This window comes from Pantherophis guttatus, chromosome 4 (genome assembly GCF_059756535.1).
Source record: "Pantherophis guttatus breed Tessera chromosome 4, ASM5975653v1, whole genome shotgun sequence".
NCBI lineage: Eukaryota > Metazoa > Chordata > Lepidosauria > Squamata > Colubridae > Pantherophis > Pantherophis guttatus.
This window is the reverse complement of record NC_142066.1, coordinates 103,703,211-103,719,873: the sequence shown is the minus strand read 5'-3', so window position 1 is coordinate 103,719,873 and position 16,663 is coordinate 103,703,211. Positions and strand designations below refer to the sequence as shown.

Below are 16,663 nucleotides of genomic sequence, written 5' to 3'. Positions count from 1 at the left end.
GTGGCCCTTTTACAACCTGTGGAATTCCTGAGACAGTTGTAAAAGGGCCACATTTGCTCACCCCTGATCTAGGAGAACCCACAAGTTGAGCACCAGGTCTGTCTGACATATTGCAATCCCATCCAAAACTAGGTGATAAGCCTTTGGATTCTGAGGCTCTGTATACCCACAGTCACTCCATCTTACCAGGTCCCAAAGTCTCTACAGCCTTTTTAGTAAAATAGCTACCAGTGTATCTCTTTCAAGAAAAATAATGTCTGTTCTTCCGTTTTTCTGAGAATTAAAAAGGCAGTGCTGGGGCTGATATTTTCCATACAATGGAGGAGGTAGCAAAGTGATAAAATAATACCTTGAAGTAAATCCTCCATAATTTCAAAGATTGTAATACTAATAACTATAAGTAAAGTTTCTGTTTCTTTTTTTCTTCATGTTTGCAGTTGAACTCCTACCACTATTATCCGTTGTTTGGATGTTTGTAAATAATTACCAAGTTAACACCTGCAGCATGCTAAGTTCATCATCTTAATGATTCAAAAGCTGGAACAACATTTATTGGAAAACAAGTAAGTTTCCTTTGTGGAAACAGGTTATTTCTTCCCATGAGCTTTGTTTCCCTACAGACTATTATTAATAACATCTTAATATTATAGTTATTGCTGACTATAATACCTGTCATCATTACTATTACAGTATATATTAGTGCTATGGCTGGATGACTTTAGAAGTTGCTACAAGTTGCTAATGGAGAAATCACTAGCCTAAATTCATATCATGATTACCTATTACAGAGTGTGATGTTCATGGTATTTTTTACATGTCTTGACCTTTTATCTATAAAGCAAAACAACATATAGTTCAGGTAGCACTAAGGTTGGGTGAAATGAGGGAGTTTTAATTCCATTGGTAGCCATCCTCTGAAGAATGGCTTGGATTATATTTCTGGACAATAAGGATTCTGGGTCAGATAACCTCATTTGGGTAGACTGATTTTTTTTTATACCAAAACTAGCAACAGACAATGACAAGACTGGCTATTCCTCAGAATAAACAGAGATACCAGCACCTTGACAATCCTGCCATTTGTATTTTTCAGTGTCCCAAATGAAGAAGAATTCATTTCAATGTTGCCATTCTGCAATCTTTTACAAGAATTGAATGAAGAGGCTGCATCAGTCTCCCTGGTTCCTTTATAAGGTCAGAACTCCTATCACTGGTAACTTAACCTGCCTTCTTATGGTACTGCAAAAAGTAGTTCTGCAAAAGCATGAAAACAGATGGTTATTTCTTCAGTTAACATGAGAAAATAATAGGATTTATATATTGTTATCAATACAGTTGCTACAATTAAATGTTTATGTAGAAATTACAAGACAAAATAAGAAAGACAGGTAGAGAAGGAATATTGTGCTGTGCTCTTTTTGGGCAATCTGGTTCTGTATTCGGTCTGTTCTCATCAGGATGTGAGAGGGATAAGGAGACTGGAGCTGCTTCCTAGACAGTTCATAACAATAGGGAAAAAATACATTGACAGCACCTAATTATTAAACAGCACTTCTTTGTCTTTTATTAAAGCAGGAAGTTCTTTTTCAGATTTACACGAGAGCCTGAACAATTTAGTTTCTGCTTGAGGAAATTACCTCATTAAATTTAGTGTGATTATTATTATTTTTTTTATTGTAAAAGTTTTACAATTACATTTTCACCCCATTTTCGCCCCCCTAACCCACCCCGAACTCCCTAACCCACCCTCCCTAACCCCCCCTAACCCTCCCCTCCCCCCCGGACTTCCATAGAGTATACCCCATCATTATCCCCTTTATATAAAAAAAACCTTGAGCTTTAAACCCCCCCAACCCCCATATCATTTTTCATCTTCACATAGTTCAAATATTTCTATCTTAATATAATATAATACTATCAATAAAAAGCTATTTGATACTTCCTAGTTTGATATTTGTTCTGCACATAATCTATCCATTTTTTCCATTCACATTCATAAGTCTCTTGTGAGCGGTCTTTTAAATATGCTGAAATCTTCGCCATCTCAGCGAAACTGGCCATCTTCAAAATCCATTCTTGAACGGTAGGCAAAGCTTCATTTTTCCAATATTTACCTATCAACAATCTCGCTGCTGTAATCATATACAAAATCAACTTTGTTTCGTCCACTGTAAAACCCTTAGCTATACCCAATAGAAACAATTGTGGAGAAAATTGAATTTTTTTCTTCAAAACATTCTGCATGACCCACCAAATTTTTATCCAAAAAGCCTTAACTTTCTTACAGGTCCACCAAATATGATAATATGTAGCATCTGTACAATCACACCTCCAACATTTTGGTTGAACATTAGGGTACATACACGACAGTTTCTTAGGGTCTAGATGCCATCTATAAAACATTTTGTAAAAATTTTCCCTCAAATTCTGCGACTGTGTAAATTTAACATTCTGAACCCAAATTTTTTCCCATGTTTCCAACATCACTGGTTCTTCAAAATTTTGTGCCCACTTAATCATACAGTCTTTAACTAATTCAGTTTCTGAGTCCCTTTCTAACAAAACATTATATAATCTTTTAATATGCATTGGACCTTTCTCTTTTATATGTCTAACCAGTTCTTCCTCATGCAACATAATACCAATTTTTTGGTCCTCTTTCCATCTCAATTGTAATTGATTATATTGAAACCAAGTTAAATTAATCCCTTCATCCAACAGTGTCTGTAATGTCTTCAACTGCCATCTGCCCGCATCTGTAAAAAGAACCTCTTTGTATAAAACCCCCCCGAGTGACATTATATTTGTATTCCACATAATATGACCAAGATCCAGCCATAGCGGTATTTTATAATCCCATTTGAATCGGTGCTTCTTCCAAACTCTCATCAAAGAATCTCTAAGTATATGGCTTTTGAATACTTTATCCACTTTGTTATCATAGAATAAATAAGCATGCCATCCAAATTCAAGATCAAAACTTTCTATATTCAGTATTCCAGTCTTTTTCCTTCCAAACCAATCACTTGCTAAAGTCAAAGCTGCTGCTTCATAATATAACTGTAGGTTTGGAAGTTTAAGACCTCCCCTTTCTGGAACATCTTGCATGATTTTCAGTTTCACTCTCGGTTTTTTCTCGTTCCAGACAAACTTATTCACTCCAGTTTGCCAGACTTTCAGTTGTTTATCACTTTTAAGCACCGGAATCATTTGAAACAAAAAAAGAAATCTTGGCAAAATGTTCATCTTAACTGCTGCTATTCTCCCAAGTAAAGACAGCTGCAGTTTTTTCCACATCTCCATATCTTTCTGTACAGCTCGCCACAGTACTTCATAGTTATTTTGAAACAATTTAATATTTGATTCTGCAACCTGAACTCCTAGATATTTAACCTTTGGTACAATCTCAAAACCTGCCTTGTTTTCAAATTCATGTCGTCGATCTTGTGTCATATTTTTAACTATCATCTTAGGTTTTTTCTGATTCAATCTAAAACCTGATACTGTACCATAATCTTGTATAATGTCTTTCATCTGGATTATTGATTCCATCGGCTGTGTTAGGGTAACAACCAGATCATCTGCAAATGCCCTTATTCTGTAATCCTCTTGCCTTATCACTATACCTTTCAAGTTATTCGAATCCCGTATTGTGTTCAACAAGACTTCTAGTGTTAAAATAAATAACAATGGGGATAACGGACAACCTTGTCTGGTCCCTTTTTCAATATTGAACTCTGATGTCAAACTTCCATTAATAATAATCTGTGCCTTTTGTTCTTGATAAATTGCTGAGACCGCCTGTATAAATTGGTCTCCAAATCCCATTTTTCTTAAAGTCTTTAGTAGAAAGTTCCAATCCACTCTATCAAAGGCCTTCTCCGCATCCAAGAAAACCAGCACTGCAGAGATCTGTTTATTCTTCTCAAGATATTCCAATAAATCTATAACTTGCCTTACATTGTCCTTCATGTATCTACCCTCTATAAATCCCGCTTGGTCATCGTGAATCACCTCTTGGATTACTGGCATCAATCTGTTGGCTAATACTTTTGCATAAATTTTATAGTCATTATTTAAAAGAGATATTGGTCTATAATTTTCCGGTTTTTTAGGACCCACTTGTTCTTTTGGTATCAAAGTAATATATGCTGATTTCCATGATGGGGGTATTTTACCCCCTTGTTGTATATTGCAAAATAAGTCTCTAAGTTGTTCCACCATTTCTGCTTGTAAAGTTTTATAATACACTGCAGTCAATCCATCTGTTCCAGGAGCTTTAGCTGTTTTCAATTGTTTAATTGCTGCGATTATTTCCTCAACTGTTATAGGATAGTTCATTCTTTCTTTTTGTTGGCTAGTAATTTTTGAGACTCTTTTCTCTTCTAGATATTTTTCTATAAGTCCATTCTGTATATCATCTTTAGCATATAATTTAGTGTAGTAGTCTACAAAGACTTCTTTAATCAGTTTTTGTTGAGAAATTTCTTTCCCTCCAATATCAATACTCTCAATAGTCCGTATACTCTGCTTCTTCCTTAAGGTGTAGGCCAACCATCTTCCCGGTTTATTAGCATTACAAAACGTATTATGCTTCGCATATTGTAAGTTTGTTGCAGCTTGCTCTGCCAAGAGCATTTGAAATTGATCTTTCAAAAGTTTTGTAGCACCAGATATTCTTTCATCTGTTGGGTTTTTAATGAGTAGCTGTTCCTTATTCTTTATTTCTACTTCCAATTCGAGTCTTTTCTTTTGTCGATTCTGTTTGTGTTTAGAATTCATATAAATGAGTACCCCTCTCATATACGCTTTACTCGCATCCCATACAATTTCAATTGGGGTGCCCTTATTCAAGTTCATCTCAAAAAATTCTTTCATCTGTTTTTTAAGTTCTGTTATATTTTTTTCATATCTAAACAAATTTTCATTTAATCTCCATGACCTTCTCTCAGTTTTTCCCATCTCAATTTCTATCCATACAGAACTATGATCAGTTAAAGTTCTTGGAAATATCTTTGTTCTTTTTGTTTTAACAAGTAAATCATCTGATAACAAGATAAAGTCAATCCTGGAAAAAGATCTATGTCTATCAGAGAAAAAAGTATAATCCAATTCTTTTGGGTTATAAATTCTCCAAATATCTTTTAATTCCAAATCTTCTTTCATATCAAAAAAAGTCTGTGGTAGTCTGATCCTTACTTTCGCCAAACTCTTTTTATCTAGTTTAGAATCAATTACTCCATTCCAATCTCCCATTATTAAAATAGATCTGTAATCCCATTGCAATATTTTATTATGTAAAGTCTTATAAAAATGATCCTGTTGTTGGTTCGGAGCATAAATTCCAATCAAAAGAATTTGGCCGTTTGCTGTATGCAATTCAATTGCAATAAACCTACCACCTTCATCTGCTTCTATAATTTTAGCAAACAATCTTTTATTTACATAAATAACCACACCATTCTTTTTTTCCGAGGTTGAAGCTATAAAATGTGTTCCTAATTTAGAGTTTATCAGGTATTTGTGATCTTGAGTTCGAATATGAGTTTCTTGTAGACAAATTATGTCATTATTAAATTGTCTCAGATATGTAAATAACTTCTTCCTTTTTTGTGGTGAATTTAATCCGTTAACATTCCAAGATAAGAGCCTAATTGTCACCTTGACCTTTCTGAAGCGATGAGCTGCCTTGCCTCGCTTCTTCTGAGGTCTTCGGCCTTGCTCCCCCCATAGCTTCACTTTGTGTGGTGCTTTTAGCTCCCCTTTTATGTTGACTTTCTTCTTGTTGTTTTTCTTTTATTTGCTTGGAGACTGCACGAGTTATACGCTGGTCCTTAACTTCAGGCATCCAAGCTAGATCCAAAGCAGCATCTCTTGTTGACAAAATTGGTGAAGATTCTAGCAGGGATTCCTCCATAAGGCCTCCTCCTCCTACAGCTCCCTGCATTTCCACTAATTCCGTCTGCTTGGACTGTTGTTCCCTCTCATGCTGAAATTGCTTTTCCTTATCACTTTTTATCTCCAACATTGTAGATGTACGTGGGGATGATGATCTTTCTTTAAGAATATTATAGTAAAAATATTCCGCCTTCTGAAAAGTATTCAATCGGTGTCCCTCTCCATTATATTTCAGAATTATACCAGTTGGGGCATCCCACCGGAATGGTATTTCTTGCTTTTGCAATTCATTCACTAGAAACCTATATTCTTTTCGATCTTTTAACATCTTAGGTGGTAATTCCTTGTAGACTCCAATTTGAGCTCCCTCCACTTGCACAGAGGAAAGAAAGGATCTTTGCAAAATATCATTTCTTATTCTTCTATCAGTAAAATATATCACCACATCTCTGGGTAATTTTCTTTGTCTAGCCACCCATGAATTTACTCTATAAATTTTATCTATTTTATAGACCACATCTGCTGGATCAATTTTTAACAATACAGCCAAGGCATCAGAACAAATCTGTCTCAAATCTTGCCTATCATTCTCTTTTATTCCTCGAAGCCTAATAGCGAATTCCATGGATCGAAACTGTATCATTGTAATTTCATTTTCAACTCTCTGCACTTTATTATCCACATCAACAATTTTAGAATCAGTATCCTTCATTTTAACATTAACTTCTGATTTAAATTCTTCCAGTTTGGAATCCACTTTAGTAATGGTTTCTGCCAAATCAGAAACCACATTTGACAATTTGTCAGACACCTTGTCATAATTCTCTTTCATTGCCTCTTTAAATTCATTAATTTCTTTCTTCATTTCCTGTTGTGATTTTTGAAATTTATCATCCAGAGCCTGGGTAATAAAGTCCTTCAAACTTTGAACATCAAAGTCCTTTCCCTCACCCTGCTGGCTGGGAGGGGGCTGCTGTTCCGGTTTATGAGTGGGAGATCCCTCCCCTGCAGCCTTTCCTTCCTGTTTCTTTGAAGCCATTCTGCCACGTAAATTAACTTTTCTGAAAAAAGGAAGTCTTTTTTCCTTTGCACCTCCACAAAGTCCTTTGAAAAAGTCCCCCAGATTTAATCAAATTAGAAATTGAATAAGCTGAAGCAAGCTCAGGTTTATTTTAAAAGGAATTTTTTCTTCCACTCTTCTCTGTTCGCTTGCTACAAGCAGTGCTACAATGTAGCTTATTGAAATAACTTTGCAAGATCACTCTCCCTTTCAGCTCGTTAACGCTGGAACGGCGCCATTTTTTTCAAGCCGTTTCCGCTCACTCTAGCCTTTTCCCAAATCAGAAGTTCAAAAACAAAGAAATACTTGCAGTTTCTTGGTTTAGGGGTTGAGGTTGTTTTATAGCAAAGTTATTTTTCCATCAATTTAAATGTTTGCTGCAGCCGGCTTGCTCTGACAGGCAGAGTCGTCCCACGCCGTCCGGAGTCTCCGCAAGTTGAAAGGGAGCCGCGCCCATTTCCTCCCCAGTAGCAGACTTCTGGGGGTTCACAGTGTGAACTGTGTGATTATTAAAGCAGCTTCCATTTTAAAAAAACTTGTGTGCAAGTTAGTCTGGCCATTTTAATGAAAAGCAGAGAGGCATTATATTCACATTATATGCAAATTCTGCAGCACAATGACATTGTTATTATACAATATTTTAATCCAGAGATTTACAATGGTGATATACTGTACCACTAGGGCTCCTATGCAAGTAATTATTGGGATCCAACTATTTTTCAGCTGCCTCTGGTGGCATTTGGGGAACATATAGGATCAGTAATCAACATTCAGAATTTAGAATATCAATTTTTCAATTTCTTGATAACACTCAATTCTTTCTGGGGTCCAAAATAAAAAAAGGTACAGCTTGCAAATGGTTTGGCTATATGAAGTAATCTAAGCTTTTCCTGAAGCACTATAATAATAGACATTTCAATGGGCCTTGTTCACATTCTATCCACATGTTCTTATATATAAGATATGCCCCCCGTCAACATGGCCATATTGAAATTAAGATGGAGGATGATATATGATTCACTATGAATGTTTTTTACAATTCAACATAACTTTTGTCATCACCTTAGTGTTTCCAGATAGGTGACTCCTAATATTACTGCTCAAAAGGCATTAAGCAATGTTTGTTGCCTTTACGCTATAACAATTGTATTAAATAAGGGGGAAAGGGGAAGAAGTTATGAGGAAATTGAAGGAGTTTTTTAAATAGAGGTACTCAAAAAATACTTTGGATTTTTAAGGGAATAGATTTGTAAACCTATGAGATTGGGCTCCTCCAGGGTACCAACCTCTTTAGCATTTGTTCTTCCTCTGATCAAAAACTGATATTTTTAAAAAGAGAATAGATATTGGAATAAATCTATATTAAATATGCTTGCACTGGAGAAATTTATGGAATAATGTCTGGAAAAGCTGCATTCAGTAGGACTACAAAATAACGAGAGTGCTAGGTAAGCTATAAGAGATTTAAAGTTCCTAAGTGCTCTGTTCTTTCCCCCCCACCCCACCCCACCCCACCCCACCCCACACAACACACTTATATTCTAATTTTCCCATTTTTCCCCTTTCTCCTCCCCTATCTAGCCAACCATCAAATATGCTGTTTTACCTACTTACACTTAAAAGCTCCATATATTAGAGAAAATAGTGAATGAAAATGAATATGGGCACATAAATGTGTGTCTATGTATTACACACACACATACACACATACACACATTCACTATATAGATCGGGGGAAGGAGACAGTATCTTGCTCTACCAACAACATAACACATTACAGCTGATCTGAATGTTTATAATCATTTGTATTTGTGATAAAATTTTGTGAATGACACAAGCAACTGAAAGATAAAAACCTCTTCCATAAGTACATCCCATGTCAGTTTAGTAAGACCAATAATCCTTTCTGTGCTGCATTTTAAAGGAAAATCTGATGTGGGTGGCTGAGACTTTTTGCTGCTTTCTATGTCCTTATTTGCATCTTGAATTCAATGGAATCTCTAAACTGGTTTGTTTAGAGCCGTGATGGCGAACCTATGGCACACAGAGCCATATCGCCTGGCACGTGTGGTGTCGCCTGTTCCTCATCCAGGTTTCTGGCATGCATGCGCATGTAACGATCAGCTGTTCTTTGTGTGTGGCAGTGCCAGAAACCGGAAAAGCTGGTCTTCCGTTTTCCGGCGTGACCATGCATGCCGGCCAGCTGATCGGCATATGCGCATATGTGGAAACCGGAATACCTTATCTGGTGTGCGCATGCCTCCTGGGCAGCTCCTCTTCCTGGTCATGGCCCTGGCAAACGCATGTGAAGTGCTCCCTTTTCGGCACTTGGTGCCCCGTGTGCATGCTCCCTTCACCATCACTGGTTTAGAGAATTGCTCTTGCACAATGGAATGATGGACTTCATGATACTTGTCTAAGGCATACAGAGGTCATATCAGAGAAAGACCCATGGTTTTGTTATGCTTTTTGAACACTCAGTCAATGAATAGCATCTTTGAATATTGAATAATTCTGTTATTTTGTGTACTGTAATAGTATCTTTGCTGTTTTTCTTTGCCAAGAGCTCAAAATAACAGTTTATTAACATTGGTAAAGCCAGGAATTGGCATTAGGTCAAAAAAGGATAAGGGAATTACTAGCGGAGATAAACTAAAAGTTGTTAACTTTGAAAATATTCCTTTTTTTTTGCCTCTGATATAACACATGAGAGAACATTGCCCAAGACATTTCTGGTGCCTAGTAAGAAAGATGTGTATCAGGGGTGGGTGGGAGAGAGGAGGAAGGAGGGAGGGAGACAGAGGGGGGGGAGGCACCACCTTTTTGAATGCATAATGCACATACTTCTGTTGTTAATACATAACAAATCAGTATAATTAATAGCTTTGAACCTGAGATGACAATAAACAAATCATTGTGAAACTAAACATTATAAAGACTGACAAGGAGCAGAGATAAAGATGTAATGCTTTAATAGAAAAAGCACTGATAAAACATTCTTGTAAAGTACAGCACAATTTTTAAAAATCCCAGATGAACTTTAAAAGCCGGTTTGGCAAGATTTTGGCAAATTCATCTTCAGTGAGAGAAAAGATAACTGTGGAAAACACCAATCAGCAGATGCTTGTGATATCTCTAGCAAACCTTCCCACTTCATCTTCTGCTAAATACATTTTATAAGGTGTTGAAAGAAATGTAATTTAATTTCATATTTATCTGATGATTGAAACAAGTATTCTGTTTCTGGGATCTCAATATTGTCTTTGATTTTAAATGGAAATTGGTTCCATTCAAAAAGGTAAAGATTGAATCTGAAGAGGGAAGAATCTTGATCCAGCTGACAAAATAAGTGGTGGGGGTGGGGGTGGAAGCTTTATTAGGCCTGTTCACACCAACATTGTATATTTAAGAAATTATATACATGATGGCTTGTTTAGATCTGGTTAGTTTCCCATAAATCTCTCCGGTATTTCTTTTTTGTTTTCCTGCATATTGGGCAATACCTTGTTTTTTGCCATGGATATAACACATGACAGAACATTGCCTAAGACATTTCTGGTGCTTAGTAATAAAGATGTGTAAAAGAGAGATGGTGGGAGGGAGGGAGGAAGGGAGGGAGGGAGAGACAGACAGACAGATGGGGGAGAATTTAGGAAAGTATCCATTCCACAGATACTATAAATGTATACTGATAAGGCTTAAATTGTACTTGCCAACATTTACTAATTTTAACTCTTTTTGGTAATAATTTTTGTCTTTATTTGAATTCAAATTTTTGGTATGGTTTAAACTGCTACTCGATACCCTGAATGATGTGAGGCGCATATAAATTTTTTATCTAAATAAAACTTATTTTATACAAATCACAACTTATTTTATACAGCCAAACATAAATATTGTAAGCCAATTTAAAACCCAGATTACCATTCAGATTTCTGACAGACTTCTGACAGACTTTTTCCTTGATTGACTGATTTCGTTGGGGTAACTTCTTCCTTGAGATAGAGGGGAAAACAAAAAATATTCAACTGGTTCTTAAAAACAAACTATTCCTCTGAAGTATGCAATCATATGAATGAAAGATCTTTAAACATTTCAAAGGCAGGCTGGGAAAAATATAAATATTTGAATATGACATTCCCCTAGTTGGGAAATAAAACACAATTTTCAATAACCATTAAAGATGCCAACATTTTGCAAGAAATAAATCTCAAAATGCTATTTGCTTGTAAACTGTCAACATTCTTTCCCTGTCTGAAATTATGGCAGGATTCTCTTCCATCTCCATTCATTAAAGCATCTCAAAGCAAAACAGAATTTATAAATAAAACCTACACACTTTTCAATACACATTGTATTCATTTTTTATCAAAATAGCCAGCTAACTATATCACTATGATTTATTTAGCATGTTCTGACTGTTTTGAGGCTTCAAAAATGGATCTAAAAACCATCTAATATTCAAGGATTAATCACTTTGACTATTTGGCTAGAGACTTAACATAGCTTCACCAACCTGGTATGCGTCAGATGTGGTGGACTATAAATTCAAGTTGGGGAGATGTGTGGTTCTTCATGATAGACGTTCTATGAATGGGCAGTCTTCTTTGGTGTAGCTGTTTAGCAGGAAAATGCCATAGATACTAAGCAAGCTGCAGAAGATTGGATTTCTCTTCAGTAGCTAATATACCAAATTAAAATTTCGTATGCTTAGGAAAATTAAGATTCTGTACTTAATAGTATTGGTACATTGATTTTAAAGTAGTGGCAGATACATAAAAGAAAAAATCGCTTGCACTTCTAAGGATTGTGCAAAACAGATGTTGCTTATTTGTCCATACCTTTGCCCTCTTGCTTAAGGCTATCCCATTTCAGCCTCTCACAGTCTTTAGATGGCTAAAATTTATTTATTTAATACAGCCATATCTCATTTTTTACCTAACACTTAGCTCGATCCAAACATATTGAGTTTTGGCAAGATTGCTATATAATCTTTCAACTGAAAACCCTAAACCCCACCTATTGGGACCCAGGCTAAATTCCAAAATTTGAATAGAGGGAAGCCAGCCCACTTGATGTAGACCAAGGAGAGAGAGAGAGTACTTTGATTATAATCTTGAGCCATTCCCTTTCCCACCAATCCTGCTCAAAATGTCTTCTATTGACATGCATCTTTTCAATATTGTTAGATCGGCGCAGGGAAAGAAAGACGCGACCAGCAGTGGTTCCTTCAGAACCTTTATTCAGCTCAGAAATAGAATGAGCGGCTGTGCTGCCGGGGCTCTTTTTATACGCTCCGGCAGGCTCAGCCGCCAAATGACAGCTGTTTAAATCTCCCGCCGGTGGATCAGCCAATCCCCCGGCAGATGTCCTTATAAGGACATAACACTCCTCCCCTCCTAGTCCGAAAAACGTCCATCACAGTCAATCAGCGATACGTAGTCATGCAGGTAGGCGGGACACCTGGTGGTTCTGGATGACCTGCGCAGTTCACACTGAGCTTTGCCCCCGACCTGGGCAGGCAGGGCTTCTGTCCTCTCCGGCCCCCGATCCGGGGTGGACCTGAGTCCGGCCGTCAAGTGTGCGGGCCCTGTCCCCGCACCTCCGGCCGCAACATCTGGAGTTGCCCGCTGGTGTCTCCGGTCCTTTCCCTGACCGGAAACTCTGGAACCTCGCAGCTGGACATCACTGACGCTCGGTGGATGCCGACTGATGTCCGGTAAATCCATTGGATTTTCTTTTAATTTCTGCTGATGTTGGGGTCGCTGCTGCTTCTGTTGTTGTTGTTGGGGTTTTTTTTTTTGGTTTTTTTTTTTTATTGAACAAGTTTTACAAATACAAATTTTTCCATTTCCCCCCCTTTCCCTCCCTAACCCTCCCTAGCCCTCCCCTCCTCCCAAGACTTCCGCAAGGTGAAATCCAAATCCACATCATATTATATCATACTTTACCACCCTTCTAATCTCCCCCTGTGTACAATACATTTCTACATAACATTGAACTATTCTGCCCCCTATATACTGTACATTTCTACACAACATTCAACTAAAAGCTATCTGATACTTCCTAGTTTGGTATTTATTCTGCACATAATCTATCCATTTCTTCCACTCCCATGCATAAGTCTCTTGAGTCCGGTCTTTTAAGTCTGCTGATATCTTCGCCATTTCTGCAAAACTGGCCACCTTCAAAGTCCATTCTTCAATAGTAGGCAAAACATCCCTTTTCCAATATTGACCAATCACTAACCTAGCTGCTGTCACCATATACAATATCAATTTTGTTTCATCCATTGAAAAACCCTTAACTATACCCAATAAAAACAATTGAGAAGAAAATTGGAGTTTTTTCCTCAGAACATTTTGCATGACCCACCAAATTTTTATCCAGAAAGCCTTCACTTTCTTGCAAGTCCACCATATATGATAATATGTAGCATCCAAACAATCACATCTCCAACATTTTGGTTGAACATTAGGATACATGCATGACAGTTTCTTAGGATCTAAATGCCACCTATAATACATTTTATAAAAAATTTCCCTCAAGTTCTGTGACTGCGTAAATTTAACATTCTGAACCCATATTTTTTCTCACGTTTCCATCATAACTGGTTCTGCAAAATTTTGCGCCCATTTTATCATACAATCTTTAACCAGTTCATTTTCTGAGTCTCTTTCTAACAAAACATTATAAACCCTCTTGATATGCATTGGGCCTTTCTCTTTTATCTGTCTAACCAATTCTTCTTCATGCAACATTAAATCAGTTTTTTGATCTTCTCTCCATCTCAGTTGAAGTTGATTATACTGTAACCAAGTTAAATTAATCCCTTCTTCCAACAGTGTATTCAATGTCTTTAGTTGCCATCTGCCCCATCATTAAAAAGTACTTCTTTGTATAAACCCCCCCCCCCGAGTGACTTTATATTTATATTCCATATGATATAACTAAGATCCAACCACAACGGTATTTTATAATCCCATTTGAACCGGTGCTTCTTCCATACTCTCATCAAGGAGTTTCTAAGCATATGGCTATTGAATACTTTATCCACTTTATTTTCGTAGAATAAATATGCATGCCCACCAAATTCAAGATCATAACTCTCTATATTCAATATTCCAGTCTTTGTCCTTCCAAACCAATCGCTTGCTTGTGTCAACGCTGCTGCTTCATAGTACAGTCGAAGTTTAAGACCACCCCTTTCACGAACATCTTGCATAATTTTCAATTTCACTCTTGGCTTTTTCTCATTCCAAACAAACTTATTCATTCCTTTTTGCCATTCCATCAACTGTTTATCACTTTTAAGCACCAGAATCATTTGAAACAAAAATAAAAATCTAGGTAGAACATTCATTTTAACTGCTGCTATTCTTCCAAGTAAAGACAGCTGCAGTTTTTTTCAAGTGTCCATATCCTTTTGTACCTTTCGCCACAACACCTCATAATTGTTTTGGAACAGTTTTATATTTGAATCTGCAACTTGAACTCCTAGATATTTCACCTTTGATACTATTTCAAAGCCTGCCTTCCTTTCAAGTTCTTTCTTTTGATCAACTGTCATATTTTTAACTATAATCTTGGTTTTTTTCTGATTCAGTCTAAATCCTGATACCATACCATATTCTTCTATAATATCTTTCATCTGAATTATTGATTCCATCGGCCGTGTTAGGGTAACAACCAAATCATCTGCAACTGCCCTTGTTCTGTGGTCCTCTTGCCTTATAACTATTCCATTCAAAGTACTAGAGTCCCGTATTGTATTCAACAAGACTTCTAGAGTTAGAATAAACAACAACAGACAACCTTGTCTTGTGCCTTTTTCTATACTGAAGTTTGTAGTTAAGCTTCCATTAATGATAATTTGTGCCGTTTGCTCTTGATAAATTGCTGAAACCGCCCACACAAACTGCTCCCAAAGTCCATCTTTCTTAAAGTCTTTAATAGAAAGTTCCAGTTCACTCGATCAAAGGCCTTCCAGAAACACCTGCACTGCAGAGGTCTGTTTATTCTTCTCAAGATATTCCAATAAATCGATAATTTGGCTCACATTGTCCTTCATGTATCTGCCTTCTATAAATCCTGCTTGATCATGATGAATCATCTCTTGAATAACTGGCATTAATCTGTTGGCTAATACTTTTGCAAAAAATTTATAATCTGTATTCAGGAGAGATATTGGTCTAAAATTCTCTGGTTTTGTAGAACCTGCTTCCTCTTTCAGTATCAAAGAAACAAAAGCTGCTTTCCATGAAGGGGGTATTTTACCCCCTTGTTGTATGCTACAAAATAAGTCTTTAAGATATTCAATCATTTCTACTTGTAAAGTTTTATAATACACTGCAGTTAAGCCATCCGTTCCTGGAGCTTTAGCTGTTTTGAGTTGTTTAATAGCAGCAATAATCTCCTCGGCTGTTATTGGTAAACTCGTTCTTTCCTTTTGATCGCTAGAAATTTTCATAACTCTCCTTTCATCTAGATATTTATTTATAAGTTCATTCTGTATATCATCTTTGGCATACAATTTAATATAATAATCCAAGAAGGCTTCTTTAATTAGTCTTTGTTGAAAAACTTCCTTCCCTCCATACTCAATACTACCAATAGTCCGAGTACTCTGTTGTTTTCTCAGTATGTAAGCTAACCACCTGCCCAGCTTATTAGCATTGCAAAAAGTATTATGTTTCGCAAATTGTAAATTAGTTGCTGCTTGTTCCACTGTAAGCATTTGAAATTGGTCTTTCAAAAGTTTTATAATTCCTTGTAATTTTTCATCTGTTGGATTTTTTATAAGCATCTGTTCTTTTTTCTTTATCTCTCCTTCCAATTCTAATCTTTTTCTTTGTTTATTTGATTTATGTTTAGAGTTCATATAGATCAGTACCCCCCGCATATACGCCTTACTCACATCCCAAACAATTTCAATAGGGGTACCCTTATTCACGTTCATTTCAAAAAATTCCTTCATTTGTTTTTTAAGTTCATTTACATTCTTTTCATATCTAAACAAGTTTTCATTTACTCTCCATGATCTTCTCTCATTCTTTCCCATTTCTATTTCTATCCATACCGGGCTATGGTCAGTTAAAGTCCTCGGAAATATCTTTGTTTTCTTTGTTTTTAAAAGTAAATCAGCCATAAGTAGAATAAAATCAATCCTAGAGAAGGATCTATGTCTATCTGAAAAAAAAGTAAAGTCCAATTCTTTTGGGTTATGCATTCTCCATATATCTTTCAATTCCAAATCTTCTTTCATATCAAAAAATATCTGTGGTAATTTAACACATAACTTTGCCAAACTCTTTTTATCTTTTTGGGGATCTATTACTCCATTCCAATCTCCCATAAGTAAAATAGATCTGAAGTCCCACTGTAATATTTTAGAATACAATATTTTATAAAAATTTTCTTGTTGCTGATTAGGGGCATAAATTCCAATCACCAAAATTGGACCATTGTCTGTAGAGAGTTCAATTGCTATATATCTTCCACAATCATCTGCTTCTAAAATTTTTGCTGGCAGTCTTTTATTTATATAAATCACTACACCATTCTTTTTCTCCGAATTTGAAGCTATAAACTGTGCTCCTAATCTAGAATTTATCAAATATTTTTGATCTTGTGTTCTAATATGAGTTTCTTATAAGCAAATAACATCATTATTAAATTGTCTCAAATAATGAAATATCTTCCTTC

General features: G+C 36.2%; 1 long non-coding RNA gene across 1 annotated transcript in view; it reads right to left on the bottom strand.

The window, feature by feature from the left end:
• Positions 1-531: 531 nt before the first annotated feature.
• LOC132709547 (uncharacterized) overlaps positions 532-16,663 on the bottom strand; it is a 60,320-nt gene continuing 44,188 nt past the window's right edge. The window contains exons 2-4 of the long non-coding RNA XR_009620579.1: positions 11,475-11,574; positions 10,883-10,953; positions 532-1,254 (exon numbers count right to left, since the gene is read on the bottom strand). This is a non-coding gene — a long non-coding RNA (uncharacterized LOC132709547). The remainder of the gene's footprint in view (positions 1,255-10,882; positions 10,954-11,474; positions 11,575-16,663) is intronic.